This window comes from Callithrix jacchus, chromosome 11 (genome assembly GCF_049354715.1).
Source record: "Callithrix jacchus isolate 240 chromosome 11, calJac240_pri, whole genome shotgun sequence".
NCBI lineage: Eukaryota > Metazoa > Chordata > Mammalia > Primates > Cebidae > Callithrix > Callithrix jacchus.
The window spans coordinates 23,371,854-23,384,869 of record NC_133512.1 but is presented as its reverse complement, the minus strand read 5'-3'; the positions used below and the strand labels follow the sequence as shown (position 1 = coordinate 23,384,869).

Sequence of the window (13,016 nt, the reverse complement as noted above, 5' to 3'; positions counted from 1 at the left end):
AGAAAGGTGGAAAAATGATAACTAATTTTTTTTCACCATAATGAACATGGGTGAGGACACACTGGAAGGGAGCTCAACGAGTTACCATGTATAGGAACATCTTTCCTGAACTGTCATATCTTACAGAAGTGTGAAAAGAAACCCTGTGAAAGTAAAGACTATGAAAAGCCTTTCATCTTCATTCATCTTGAGTAATTGTTCTCACACTGGAGAGAAACTATGAAAGTAAGGAATATAAAAATAAAGCCTTCAGTGTAGCCTAAGACTCATAGTGCATACAAGAATTCACACTGAAGAGACTTCTTCTGGAAGTAAAAAATGTAGAAAAGACCTCTGTAAGCACTTACCCCTCCTGTTACAGAATTCCATACCCTAGAGGGAGACTAGAATTGGAATAAATATAAGAAAGCTTTCAGTTTCAGATCCTCACTTATTGGGCATGAACAAGCACATCGTAGGATTGAAGCACTGTAAATGTTAACAACTGTTGCCATTATCATGGTCTTATCCCTCAGTTAGAACCCAAATGGATAATTTTGTAGTGTTTCCTTTCTTTATAAAAAATGGTATGACTGACACCTATTTTGTGCTCTTTCAGCTCTGCTACCTTAAAGTCGATATGCAGTCGGTTTTTTACAATTCACTTACATACACATGGTTTCATTTTCAATGTGAAGGCCTCTTTGAGCTCCCTTCCATTTAGATTTAGAATTCATATGCTCCATGATACATTTTTTATCAGTTTGTTTTAATTGGTCACTATTTGACTGCATTATGGTCAGAGTATGTGGTTTTAATGCTACCAATTTGGAGTACCTGTTGTATCTTTCATTTGGGCCTAATGTGGCCAATTCTGTCCATTTCCCTGCTATATTCATTATTTTCATCTTCTTTGCTAAGGGAACATAGATTCAGTTTTCACAAGGAGCACGGTTTAGACACAATGGGCTTGCAGATGCTGAATTGCCACACTCATTTTTGGCTGTCACCCCATGGATGCCTCACCTACTGTGACACTTGGAGAGCTTGCAACCATCACTCAAGAAATCAGAACACATTGGCCTCTACTGCAGCATCAGGAAACAAAACAAACACTAAGCCTGTCAGCTCTCAAGAAATACTTATGTGAGCAAACATGGTACATAAATTTATTTGGTGATTTTGAGATATCTCCTGCTAAACAGATAAAGTTAATGAAAACCAGTTTAATTAAATTAAAACTAATTAAATTACTTGGTTAAAACTAATTGCCCTAATTAAAAATTTATGGCAGCAGTACTCCAACTCCCCATTATTTATCCAGGGCATTGAAAATTGGATCAAATCACAGATGTTTAAGTTATTCTCTGAATCAGGAGGAGAACAGAGAGAGCTCACTGTATGTGCCAGGCACTGAACTGAGTGCCGTGCCTACAGAAATCCACTTGATGCTTGCAATAATCCTGCAAGATATAAGTAAAACACATACACACACACACACACACACACACACACACTAGAAACTACAGAACAAAGAGAGCACTGGCAACTAAGAGAAGTATAGTGCTGGCCAACCACACTGGCTCACGTTTATAATCTCAGCACTTTAGTCCCGGAGTTCAAGACAAGCCTGGTAAACACAGCAAGACACCATCTCTACAAAATGTCTTTTAGATAAAAATCATTTTGAAAAAGAGGTATAATGCCTAAGGGCTCAGGGAAGCAATACCTTTATGGCTGTATGGTAAGCAGCAGGCAAGGCTACTTGTCGGACCAAAGTGGTAATAATTCCAGGGTTCCTTTGCACACTGAGCCAGGCTGCAGACTGGCTAGCTCAGCACTGCCTGGGTTCACTTTACCCTTTCCACAACTCTAAAGCTCTGCCAGGTGGGACCTAAGCATAAGAGAGAGTGATATTACACAGGACTATCTTGACTTCAAGTGAGTCCCTGACCTACTTAACCTAACTTGATTCAGCAGAACATTGAATTATTTGGTAAAAATGTCCATGAGTAGATGGCTTCTGGCTCAGTGGGATCTAGGGTCAACTAATATCAGCCAAGGCTCATTCTGTCCCTTCATTTCTTGTGTCAGCTCTGCTTTTCAGGCAGGCTATTTTGGGAGAACAGCAAAAATGGCCCATAAAGTTCATATCACTTATTTCCTTGCAAGTAGCTAATCCAATAAAAAGAAAGCACCTCACTCCCAGCAGTGTCATCAAAGGTGCAGAGATGACTTCCATGAGCACAGCTTGTATCACATGCCCATTCCTGTATTAATTACCCTGCTGATCTGATTGCCCAGGATGGGTCGGCCCTTCCCAAATCACATGAGTTAGACATGGAGGAGTGGTCCTCCCATGAAAAAAAAAATGAAAGGGTAGTAGCAAAGGAATATGGGTGGCATGGCCTCAACTTTATATAAAAAGTATGAGCATATTTGTGTTCTTTTATACAATCATTTACATAGTCACTTGGAAAAAGTAAGAAAACTCCACACATGGCCAGGTGCGGTGGCTCATGCCTGTAATCCCAGCACTTTGGGAGGCTGAGGCGGGCAGATCATGAGATCAAGAAATCGAGACCATCCTGGTCAACATGGTGAAACCCCATCTCTACTAAAAATACAAAAATTAACTGGGCATGGTGGCGCACGCCTGTAATCCCAGCTACTCGGGAGCTAAGGCAGGAGAACTGCTTGAACCCAGGAGGTGGAGGTTGTGGTGAGCCAAGATTGCGCCATTGCACTCCAGCCTGGGTAACAAGAGCAAAACTCCATCTCAAACAAAAAAGAAAAGAAAAATCCACACACGACTTCTGCATGTCTCTGTGCTTTGTTTTCAACGCTGAGCTGTGAAAAATTAAAACAAAACTTTGAAAATAAATAATGATTTGGGACAATAGGAATACTAAGCTGATGCAACACAGGTGAGTTCTTTTGTGCCATGAAGACACAATTCCCAGGAGCCCACCTGGGGTCTCCTAGAAGAAGCATGTGGGCTACCAACTGGCTGCAGTTCCATCTTTCCTTTCCTGGATTGTCAGGAAGAAATGAGTTCTGAATTCAGTTGAACTGAGTTCAAGTTCTGGCTCTGTGACTCACTGGCTGTGTAATTCTGGGGAAGTCACTTGCTCCCTTTGACTTCCATATCCTCCTTGACAAAATGGAGAGGCAGAGTTATTGTTAGGTTTCTAAGGTAAGGCGAGGTTAAAGCAAGACAGAAAGACAGTTGGCGGCTTCAACAGCAACACCTTTATTGCTAGCAAACCCTGCAGAGAAGGAAGCCAGCTTACTGCCAGCACCCACTGCTGCTCACAGGCTGAGGTAGTTATGGGACTGGAGGGAGGGGTTGGGGCGGTACAGCTTGCTGCACAGCAGGATATGCAAGGATGTTCCTGCAGTCACACCTGCCCAGCAAAATGTGATAAGGATGTTTCTGCCGTCAGGTGGTTAGGAAGGCTGTTTCTCATGGCCTGCGTTCCCATGGAATGTTTCACCCTGACAAGGGTCTGCAAAATGACTGGGGGGTTACAAAATGGTGTAGCTTAGACTAACAGTAACATCTCCCAGGTAGACAGTTCTTCAAAGTCAACTGCCCTTGAGCATCTACACTGTACCAGACACAGTGCTAGGACCCAGGCCACAGGAGGAACAGGACAGATGAGGCCCCTGCCATCCTGGTACTCATGTCTGATGAAGGAAACTAACAGGTCATAAAACCAGGTCATATGGTGGTGGTAATACAAGACATTAGCTGAGTGAGATGAGCTAGAAAGAAACTGAGGGAGCAGTTCCAAACACAGTGACAGGCAGAGACACAAGAGGTGATTTTTGAGCAGAAACTTGAGAGATGTGGAGAGGGGGTATAAAGATGAACCTGCTCCTGAAGCCATTCCAGAAGTAAAGACCTAGCACCAGGTGGGCAATAAAACGGCCTGACCTGTGCATTCTTTATGCTTCCTTTCTCAGTGGTACGCAAACAGAAACATGGGGCAATTGTGTGCAGGGTCCATGGAGGAAGCAGGCGCAGTGCGGAGCCATGGTGGGGATGAAATCTGGCCCAACAGTGAAACTAGAAGCAGGTGCTGCTTACACTGACCGCAACACAGGTCATGAAGCATAACTAAAGCATAACCAGCCCCTGAGGGCATGTCCAGAACCAGACCAGCTGGCCAGGCTGCCAGCATCTTAGTAGAGATTCCAGAAGACCAGATGATCTGGTTGGTGGGGTGTGGGGAGGACAGGAAAGCCTCAGAAAATTCCAGAGGACCCAGGACACTTAGCATGAACTTCCCCAAATGTGACTTGTCTGGCACTGTTGGTTCTAAAGAGTTGCTCCCTCCACCCTCACCTGCCCATTGCCCAACCAGGGGAAATCTCAGTGTGGGGTGCACAGAAACAATCCCAGTGAAAGGGGAAAGGGTGTTTCTTATCAAAAACTAAGGGAGGAGACCCACAAAACACCATGGGAAAGGAGCAAGCATCCACCTTGGGGCCAGACAGCCCTTGGTCAAAGTTGAACTCTACCACTGCTCAGCTGTGTGACTCTGGGCAAGTGCCATTCCCTCGCTGATCCTCACATTCTTTTTTGGGAAAAACAGCACAATGACAGGTCTATGGGGATTGGAGGTGCTGACAGAAAAATGTGTGTCTTAGTTTAAGTTTCCTGGAAGTAGATCCTGAGGCATAGATTCAAATACAAAAATTTGCTGTGGAGATGACTGTAGGACAGTAATTCTACTGCCAGTTCTTCCTTAGGGTACTGATCCCAGGAGACATCAGCAGAGTGGGGAGCTGTTACAGGAAAGGAATGCCACAGTCACAGGGACCTTTATCAAGAAAGTTTCTACTGTGGCAGCCAGGACTTAGCCCTGATGGGTACTTCTGAGAGACAGCATAGAACATGTGCCTCAGAGTCACCCCACCCAGATCAAGGAAGCTGCGGTATTTATCCACTGACACCTACCAGTCACTCCTCAGGGCTCCTTCCAAGGGCATGATTCCTCCAGAATGGCCTGGCTGCACTGCAAGGGTCAGACCTGGGGTTGAGGCCAGGGGCCCTGACCGCAGATCCGGCAATGAGCAAGAACACCACCTGATGTGGAGAAATTTAGTCACTCAGTGACTCCAACACACACACAAACACAGCACACTGCAGCACCAACACAGTGCATACATACATACACATATGTGCATACATGACTGTAACCCTCTTAGATCCTGGTGAATGCATGGTGTAGATGACAAGGTGGTAAAAAGAGGGAAGAGCAAAATAAAGGAGAGTGAAGGTCTTGGGAACAAAACACAAATTTAGGCAGAAAATCAAGGGGGAAGAGGAGTGGTCTGGACACAAATGCCTGCTCTGCACACACTGTTACCAATTCTCCAAGCAGCCTCATAGGATAGAAGAAATTCCCCTCAATTTACAGATGGCAGAAATGTAGTTCAGAAAAAAAAAGACAAATCTGATTTTACTAATGTCTCAGCAAGTTCATGGGTGATAGATATAAACTCCTAGATCTTTCTGTAGACAGAGCCTAAAAACTCTCCCTTGTTAGGCAGGCTGGGTACCAGGCCATGCTTCTGGGCTCTGATTTTTTTCCTGATAGGCAATAATGGCAGAACTGACAAAAACGTTTTCCACCTTCACTAACTGGAGGACAGCCAATGAGAGGGCCTGGGGAACAGGCCATAAGGCCCTGCACCCACCATTCAATGTCTTCTGGATTGTGGGCCCTCAGGGCTCTTGCAACGCATGCTGGCAGCACTCCCAGTCTCTGGGTGTCTTGTGAGGTTCTACAGGGCCCAGTAGAGGTCACTGGCTGTGCTGTCATATCCTAAGAGGCAGCCAGGCAGGTTTGGGTCTCTTGGCTACTTCAGCACCAGAGGATGGACAGCGCCCAAACACCAAGTCCCTGGGGAGAATGGGAGGAGGGAAAGGAAGGGCAGAATGCAGTGATATAGGGTCCATCCACCATGTCCCTGGATGGAGACCCCTGTTCCCACAGTAGTCCCACACTGAGACCACCACGGACACTCATGAAGATGCCAGCCTCCATTTATATGTTCTCATCTGACAATTTCTTCCCATTTTCATCCTGGAGACAAGACCTCTGAACATACAAGCTCTGAGGGCAGCTGAATATAACCTGAAACAGTCCCTGAAGACCTTTCATCCAAGCAGGATCCCTCCCTTACCATCGCCAGACCTGCCCAATCAGCTCCCACCTCGTCTCTTGGCTCTTGTTCACTCCTTCCAGGCAGCCTTCTACAGTCATCTCTGCAATGTGTCTGACTGTCCCTCCTTTATCAAGACCTTCCACGGCTCCCTAGAGCCCTCTAGATCAAGTTCAAGTTCCTTGATCAGACACTTGATCTCAAGCTCCATTCTACCTCCTGAATTAAGCTAGAGAAGCACGCCTTGCTCAGCACAAATGCATCAATGAAGTATGAAGCCTTGAACATGGCCTTGGCCTTGACGAAACCATCAACAGCCTGGCTAGTGAGGGTACAGTGCCGCTCCAGGATGATAGTGTCAAAAGTTGTGCCCCAAGTCATAGGCCCTGCAGAAGCCTGCCCCCAGGAGTGAGGTAGTAGAGGAAGTCTGTGCACAGGCAGATCTGCTGGTGCTGTCACACTGTGAGGGCACTGACCTGCAAGGTGGTGGCAATATATTCACTGGGATTCCTGCAGGGAGTTGAAGCAGCTCCATAACACATATGAAACCCTGAAAGCACTTCCCAGCCAGAACCTCAGGACCACATTAGATCGAGAAATGGGTGCTCTCTGAGCACAATTCTCTCTCTGCCCCCACTCTGAGCTGCCTCCTGGACTTACATGCCCCAGCCTGGCCCAGAGCCTGGAGCTCAGCAGGTGTTTAGTCCATGGTGTTGACTGCTCCCTGGGCCAGGAGAGCCCTTGGTGGCTCTGTGACTTCTACTGTAAAACCCCTCCCTCTGCCTTGGGACCTCTCAATTCCCATGGGAAGCCCCCATGGCTATGGATTGTACCACCTGCCCTGGGATCCGCCAGACCCATAGGACTTCCTTGATACCTTAGCCCTTCTAGACCATGACATGTTTCTCAGAATGTGGCTTATGTCCAGGGCCACAAACCCATCTGTGAGGTTTACTGGGGACCTCTTGCTGTTCTTCTTTATGGTCTGTAGGGCAGGGCCAAGAGGAAAAGCCAGCACTCACAACCTCAGAATGGACAAAAGGCTCACTTCCACAGACGGCAACCACCAGTCTGCAGTGCTTCTGGAAGGAAAGGTTTTATTCTGCAGAAAGCTCCTTGTTTGGCTTCTTTCTGAATGTGGGGTGGGGCGGGGGTACCAAGCCTAGCTTACCTGCAGTGCCTATGTTCCCATCTGTGCCTAGGATGTGAAGGGCCTCTGCTCCCACTGCAGGGTTGAAGTTCCCTCCAGCTGGAGGCCTGGGCTCCTGACACCGCCTGGCCTGTTTTTCCTGCTCTGGATGAGCGCAGAAAGGCTGTACGTCTTTCCTTAGGTTTCCACATTCTAGACATCCAGCAGGAGTCACCATGTCCAGCTCCACATCTGAAAGGGGTCTCCCTTGTAGAGCAGCCAAGACATCTACAGATGGAAGAGTGCTCAGTGAGACAGGTCACAGGGGTCCCCAGTGATAATCAGTGCCAGAGAATTCCGAAGGTTTCCAGCCTTGGGCTCTGTGGTTCCTCAAAGAGGTTAGTTCTATTTAGGACCAGGCCTCCCCTCCCACGATTCAGAGTGGATGAGTGTTCAGTGTTGAGAACTCTGGTCTGGACCTATTTTTTTATTTAGGTCACCAAGAGAAAATCCTAACCCCTGAGCTAAAAATGGTCCAGGCCCTGACATGAGATTTTCTTCTAGCAATGTGATGCTTGCAGGGACAGGTAGAAAAGCTGGTGACCAGACCTGCTATCCTCTGGGTAAGGACAGTGTGCCACCCACCCTCTGAGAGGCAGGTGGTGCCAGGCCACAGCACTGGGTGCCTGTACCCCTGGCTCTGCAGACATCGGTCATGGAGGCCCTGCCCTCTACACATTACCTTCTTGCTGCTCCTAGATTTCTTCTAGTCATTAAATACTTGGAGCCATTTTTCTGTGCATCTGATCTGACATTTTTACTCTCAGATGAAACACGATAAAGCTGAGCCATGAGGATTCCTGGAGGGGACCTTGGATGTTGGGTCTTGGGCTCCAGGGCCCTGATGGGACTGAGTCAGAAAGAGCCAGGGAAGGACAAACATGGGCTGAGCCCCTCTGACCCAATGGTCATTGTGGCTTGGCCTTATGGCTCCAAAACATGCTGTCCTCAGGCCACAGACACCATGGGCTTTTGTCAGGTCTCAGCCTCCCAGTAGTGTCCTGGCACTAGCAGGTGCTAACTCCTGAGCCACATTCGCAGTTCTTCTTCTTTTTTTTTTCAGTGGGACGGGAGAATCACAAGGAATCAGGTGTTCAGAGGAATGTATTGAGTAGAGGTGAGGAACTAGGATGTTGAAAAGTAAAAAAAGGAGAGAAGGAGAGGAGGAAAAAGAGGAAGAGAGAACAAGAATAATGCTTCATTCTAAAAATGGGTATTAATAATGGCTGATTAATATTTTGTGTATTTAAAATGGAGAACTCTATAAATATTTATTGAGTTTACTTGTTCCGGATCTGAGTTGAGGTCCTGGATATCCTTATTAGTTTTCTGTCTCGTTGAGTCTAAATCTCGTTATGGGTCTTATGTATCTGGGCATGGGTATTGAGATCTCTTATTGTTGCATTGATCCTTTTACCACTGTATCTTTGTTGCTTTGAAATCTATTTTATGAAATGTGAGAATTGCCACTCCTGCTTTTTGTTTATTTGTTTATTTTTGCTCTCCATTTGGTTGGTAAATTTTTCTCCAACCCTTTGTTTTGAGTCTTTGTGTATCTTTGGATATACCGTTAGGTTTTGGCTGTATCTTTTGATTGGGGGATTTAGTCGATTTAAATTTAGGGTTACGGCCATTTGATGTTAGCTGGCTATTTTATCCATTCGTTGATGTAAATTCTTCTTTATGTTGATGCTCTTTGCTTTTTGGTATATTTTTAGAAAGGCTCATACTGGTTGTTCCTTTCTATGTATAATGCTTCTTTCAGAAGTTCTTGTAAAGCAGGCCTGGTGGTAATAAAATCTCTGAGTACTTGCTTGTTCATAAAAGATTTGATTTTTCCTTCAATTATGAAGCTTAGTTTGGCAGGATATGAGATTCTAGGCTGAAAGTTCTGTTCTTTAAGTATGTTGAATATCGGCCCCCACTCTCTTCTGGCTTGTAGGGTTTCCACTGAGAGATCTGCTGTAAGTCGAGTAGGCTTCCCTTTATGGATAACCTGGCCTTTCTCTCTGGCTGCCCTTAGTATTTTCTCCTTCGTTTCGATCCTGGTGAATCTCACCATTATGTGTCTTGGGGTTGCTCTTCTTGAGGAATATCTTTGTGGTGTTCTCTGTATTATCTGGGGTTGAATAGTGTCCTGCTTTGCTAGATTGGGAAAATTTTCCTGGATAATATCCTGAAACTTATTTTCAGCTTGGATTCATTCTCTCCATCACATTCAGGTACACCAATCAAACGTAGATTTGGTCTTTTCACATATTCCCACATTTCTTGGAGACTTTGCTCATTCCTTTTCATCCTTTTTCTCTATTCTTCTCTTGTCGTTTTATTTCACTAAGTTGGTCTTCGACCTCTGATATCCTTTCTTCTGCTTGATCCATTCTGCTATTTAAACTTGTGCATATTTCACTAAATTCTTGTGTTGTATTTTTCAACTCCATTAGTTCACTTGTATTCATCTCTATATTGCCTATTCTTTTCAGCATTTTGACAAACCTTTTTTCAAAGTTCTTAGTTTCTTTACATTGGGTTAGAACAAGTTCTTTTAATTCCCAGAAGTTTCTTATTATCCACCTTCTGAAACCTACTTCAGATAATGGAACACAGTTCTTTTCCATCAGGGCTTGTTCTGTTGCTGATGAGGAACTGCAATCCCCTGTAGAGGGAGAGGGGTTCTGATTTTGGGTATGCTTGGCCTTCTTAGGCTGGTTTTTTCCCTTTATTATAAATTTATCCATCTGTCATCTTTACAATTATCGCCTTTCTAATTAGGTTTCTGAGTCGACATCAGTGAGGCCTTATCAGTGAGGACCTGGTCAGTGAGGAATTCCCAGTGCTGGGATTCAAGCAACCCACTGCGCCGGCCAAAACAGCAGCGATAAGACTGATGGTGTTCTTCTGCCCGGGAATCTCTGGTCTGGCCTCCTTCTTGAGTCCGCAACAAGCGGCTCTGCCTTCCCAGAGCTCCAAACACCAGTCAGTAGGGGAACCAGTCCCGTTTACTCTGCATGAAGAGCTGCCATGCCAAGGTGCCGGCAAAACCGCTGCGCCGGCCACAAGAGTCACGCTGGTGACCCGTGGGGCTCCTCCACTAGAAATCTGCTGGTCCGTGAGCGACAAAAATTCGTCTGAAAGTGTGGCGTCCTCTCGTTCTCTGAGCTTTCACTGGGAGCTACAATCCTGAGCTGTTAGTGATCAGCCATCTTGGATCTCTCTCAAAGTTCTTGGCTTTTGGTGTGGAAAACCCCCTCCTGGACAGAGTTCTGGGGTTGGGCTTGGCAAAAACCAGGGGGCCTCCAAGGGATGGTGTGTCACTCCTACTTGCCACCAAATGTGCACACAGGTTGTCCCCCTGTCCAGCTCATCCTGCTGGACAGAATGGAGGAAGTCGGGGAATAGGCAGGGTGGGCAGCCAGGATGCAGGGAGAGGCAGGTGCATGCTGGGAGGTCAGACCCTGCGAGGGCTGTGGGGGCGTCAGGTGGAGTGGGCTCCAGGTACACCCTCAGTGCACTGGGGAGGTCTCAGGCTCCCTGGATCCTGTCTGGGTGATGTGGTCACTTTCTGGGGGACTGCTGTCAGGCCCCAGCCACCCATCCTGGGCAGCACCATCCCATCTCAGGACTGGACTTTCTGAGTCCTGAGACACAGCAGTGCTGCCCAGGCCTGACAGCCTGGGAGAACCTGCCAAATCCCCCATCCCTAGACCAGCCTCCTGCACAGGAGAGAAACTGACCTTCACCTTCAGAGCACTGACTAATCCATCTCATTCTAAGGCAACCACGGCAGAGCTGAGGACCTGTGCCAGACTGGGAGCCAGTCCTCTCTCTAAGTGGGCCTGAGAGAAGAACCATCCCTGTCCAAATCCACCCCAAGCTTCAGCCCAGGAGACACACAGGGCAGAAAGAATAGAGCCTCCCTGCTGACTGATACTGGAAAAGTAAGACCTGGGAGAAGAGGAAGCACAGGACTGACAGGGGATGCTCCAGGCCCATGGAGAGTTTGAGCTGCAGCATAAGGCTGCCCCTCCAGGGCTGGAGGCTGTGCCCTCTGGAAGCTCTGAGAGAGTCCAGTCCTGAGGTAGGAAAGTGCTGCCCAGGGTGGGTGGCCGAGGCCTGACAGCAGTCCCCCAGGGAGTGACCACATCACCCAGTCAAGGTCCAGGAAGCCTGGGCTGAGACCTGCCCAGTGTAATGAGGGTGCACCTGGAACCCACCCCACCTGAAGCCCCAAAAGCCCTCACAGGGTCTGACCTCCTAGCATGCACCTGCCTCTGCTTGCACCACAGCTGCCCACCCTGCCTGTTCCCTGACTTCCTCCATTCTGTCTAGCTCATAGACTGTGATCATCTCTCCAGCCACTCTTGCCCTTCCTTTACCTCTGTCCTGTCATAATCTTTGAGCAAGATCTCCCAGGTCCATCCAAACACCTGCTTTGGCCACTTTTGACTGAACTGTTAGACATCTCTGGGCCATCCCAGCTGTGCACAGAACCCTCCATGATATGCATTGCACCTGGCATCTCCCAGCATGATCAGCAGCCCCCACTGACAAGGTCCCTTCTGATCAGGCCTCACTGACCAGGTCCCTGCTGTCCAGTTCTCACTGGCCAGGTCCCTGCTGATAAGCCCTCACTGACCATGTCCTTACTGATAAGGCCTCACTGACCATGTCCTTACTGATAAGCCCTCACCGACCATGTCCTTACTGATAAGGCCTCACTGACCAGGTCCTTACTGACAAGCCCTCACTGACCAGGTCCTTACTGATAAGCCCTCACTGACCAGGTCCTTACTGATAAGGCCTCACTGATCAGGTTCCGACAATCCCCCTAATGATACCCTCTCAAAGCACACACCTGCTGACCACACCCCCATTAAATAAGCCTCAAGTTGGGACCAAGTCCCAAATGACTAGGTCCACTGAGAAGGCCCACACTGATCAGGCCCTTGTGACCAAACCTCAACCTGCAAGGCCACAGTGAGCAGGTACCCACTGGCCATGTCTCAAGTGACTAACCCCACTGAGTAGGCCTTCACTGACTAGGTCCCCGCTCCACATGATCCCACTGATCAGGCCCCCCACTGACCCAGGTTTCCATTAACCAGGTCCCCAGTGACCAGACTCCCACTGACCAGGTTGCCACTGACCAGACCTTGCTGCTCAGGTGACAGCCAAACCATATTATTCAGCCCCGACCCCTCAATCTCATCTTCTCACATTACAAAATACAATCATGCCTTCCCAATAGTCTCCCAAAGTCTTAACTCATTCCAGCATTAACACAAAGGTCCAAAGTTCAAAGTCTCATCTGAGACCAGGCTAGACTTCTGTTAAGCTATGAGAATGTAAAACAAAAAATGAGTTAGCTACTTCCAAGATATAATGAGGATACAGGCAGTGGTTAAACACTTCCAATCCAAAAGGAAAGAAATTGATGAACACACACACACACACATACACACACACACACACACACACACACACACACTCAGGACTACAGGCCCCATGAAGGCTGACTCTTAGCAGGGCAGTCATAAAATGCTGAAGCTCCAAAGTAATTTTGACTTCATCTCTCAAATTGAAGGCACACTGTTGTGCATGGTGGGCTTCCAAGGGCTCTGCTCCTGTGGATTGGAGGGTTCCGCCACCACATCTGCTCTAACAGGCTGAG

At 47.4% G+C, this 13,016-nt stretch overlaps 1 protein-coding gene across 3 annotated transcripts in view; it reads right to left on the bottom strand.

Annotated features, from left to right (window-relative positions):
- Window positions 1–3,208: 3,208 nt before the first annotated feature.
- Window positions 3,209–13,016, bottom strand: part of LOC100391515 (ankyrin repeat domain-containing protein 18B) — a 123,272-nt gene continuing 113,464 nt past the window's right edge. For all 3 annotated transcript variants that reach the window (XM_078342470.1, XM_035253463.3, XM_078342468.1), the window contains exons 19-20: window positions 7,328–7,573; window positions 3,209–5,894 (exon numbers count right to left, since the gene is read on the bottom strand). The gene's annotated coding sequence lies outside the window, so the exon portion shown is untranslated. The remainder of the gene's footprint in view (window positions 5,895–7,327; window positions 7,574–13,016) is intronic.